The sequence below is a fragment of the Galeopterus variegatus genome, unplaced genomic scaffold, assembly GCF_000696425.1.
Source record: "Galeopterus variegatus unplaced genomic scaffold, G_variegatus-3.0.2 Scaffold6569, whole genome shotgun sequence".
Lineage (NCBI taxonomy): Eukaryota > Metazoa > Chordata > Mammalia > Dermoptera > Cynocephalidae > Galeopterus > Galeopterus variegatus.
The window spans coordinates 21690-23898 of record NW_007732680.1 but is presented as its reverse complement, the minus strand read 5'-3'; the positions used below and the strand labels follow the sequence as shown (position 1 = coordinate 23898).

At 47.0% G+C, this 2209-nt stretch overlaps 1 long non-coding RNA gene across 1 annotated transcript; it reads right to left on the bottom strand.

Moving 5' to 3' along the window:
* Positions 1–516: 516 nt before the first annotated feature.
* On the bottom strand, positions 517–2000 carry LOC103606425. The gene is made up of 2 exons (XR_551886.1): positions 1713–2000; positions 517–1187 (listed from the first exon to the last, which is right to left on the bottom strand). It is a non-coding gene; the product is annotated as an uncharacterized LOC103606425 (long non-coding RNA).
* Positions 2001–2209: the final 209 nt, after the last annotated feature.

Sequence of the window (2209 nt, the reverse complement as noted above, 5' to 3'; positions counted from 1 at the left end):
GCCCATGCCCACGGCTGGCTAGACATCGTACCCCAAGCTCTCCTGGCTTTGGCTCTCTCTGAAGGGTCTGGCCTTTGGTCCTGAGGCTTGGGTCCTAGGGCTGGCCATGTTGTGTGGCCGTCTTCAAGTGCTTTCCTCTGTCCCCTCATCTGGGAAATGAGGGGGCATGGTTAGGTTACCACTCCCATTCCCCCAGTCTGTCCTTTTTTCAGTGCTGGTAAAAATTTTGGGGGAACTGGACACTCATAACTGTTAGAGGGATTGTACACTGGAACAATCCATGGAGGAAGGTGATTTGATAGAATATTTCAAAAGCTCTAAGGAATATGCAAATCCAAGATTATTCCCTTATGATACATTCCTAGAAGGGGAACTTCTGAGTCAAAGATTTGGCTATGAGGAGAATCACTTATGTTGGTTACTCACATTTTACTTTTATAAACATCAAAGTCCACACCAAGGGACTGAATAAGCAAATCATGATACCCTTATTCAATGGAACACTCAGATATACAATGTGATTCTGCAAAGAGCATTTAATGATTTGGAAAGAATTTTCACAATATCAGGTAAAAAGGCTAATTACAGAGCAACCCATAGTGTGGTTCCATCCATGTTAAAAAATACAAAAGATCTAGAAAGATAATAAACCAGGAATAAACAGTGGTTACTTCTGTGTGATGGGACTGTGGAATTTTAAATTTTTATTTCCTAAAGTAACAACATATATCCATTACTTTTGTAATAAAAAAAAAAAAACCCTGCAAAGTGGTTATGCTAAAAAATATCTTACATAGTTTTGGCAGATGCTGTTGGCTGTCTAACTCTACAGTTATTACCGATCCATTTCTCCCTTGTTGCTTCAGTTTTCCCGTCTTTGTAGCTGAACCTGTACTTTTCCAGCTTCCCTGACCACTGAGAACTCCAGGTGATGGGGCTCTGGCCAGTAAGATATAAGTGAAGTCTGCTGGGCAGAGGTGGAGGTTTCTGGGAAAGCTGTCTCCTGATAAAAGGAGGGGAAATTACTGGCTCTTCCGCCTCTCCTTTCTTCCTCCTGGAGTGTGGAGGTGATGACTTGAAAGTGGCCACCCTCTTGTGATCCAGGTGGGGGCAGAAGGGTACAGTCTGGGCTTTTAATGGCATCTCTGGATCACAAATCAACCCTGGACTCCCTACCTCCAGGCTTCCTGTGGTGGGTAATGATGAAGACATTATAATCAGTGGTTAGATCAGTCAGGAATGCTTTGGGCTGCAAGTAACAAGAGTTAAGGTGTCCCCTCTAGGCCCTAAAATCACCCCTATCATTCCACACTGCCTCCATGGAGAGAAACAGGCACATGCTCATCCAAGCACTGTCTTCCCAAGCTGGTGGTGCCATCCATTTGGCATTACTATCTGAACTTGCCTGATGGCTCTTGGAGGAGAGGAGCACTATGTTTCCTTTATAGCATGGGGAATGTTCAACATCGTGTGTGCCAAGCAGAGTGGGGCATTACATGAGGCACAGTCATCTGTCCCTCAAAACACTATGTGCTATGCATAGTGCCAGGTGCTGGGGGAGGCAAAAGAACAAAACAGATCCTGGGCTTCTGAAGCTTATCACTTGGTGGAGAACAAGGATATGGAGATGTCCTAGTTAATCCTTTGCATAGCTATGAGTGTGCAGTGTTTTCAACAGGATGCCATGAGAGGGTTCCACGGGGGAGACTGACCTGGCCTAGGACTCAGGGAAGGCAGCCTAGAAACTCTTTTCTGTGTCTTTTAAAATCACCAAGATGAATCCAAAGTTCCTGGGATGGTCTGTGAGAGCCTCTGGGTCACAATGCCCCACGGAAGGCATTCTTCCCTTTGACAAGCGCCTATGAGCTTTATTGTCTGTATTGCAAGGTGAGGGAACTGGGCTTGAACTTTCAGCTTCCCAGAGCTGAAATGACAAGTGAGATTAGCCGAGAGAGAAACCACCCACGGGAAGAGCACAGGCTGCAGGCTGTTTACTTCCCAGCCTCGAAAGAGATGGGGCCCACATTTGTTCATTTAACACACAGGTACTGGGCCGGCCCGGTGGCGCACTCGGTAGAGTGTGCCGCTTGGGAGTGTGGTGGCGCTCCCGCCGAGGGTTCGGATCCCATATAGAGACTGGTCCGCTCACTGGTTGAGCGCGGTGCGGGCGCGACACCGAGGGTTGCGATCCCGTTACCGGTCACGAAAA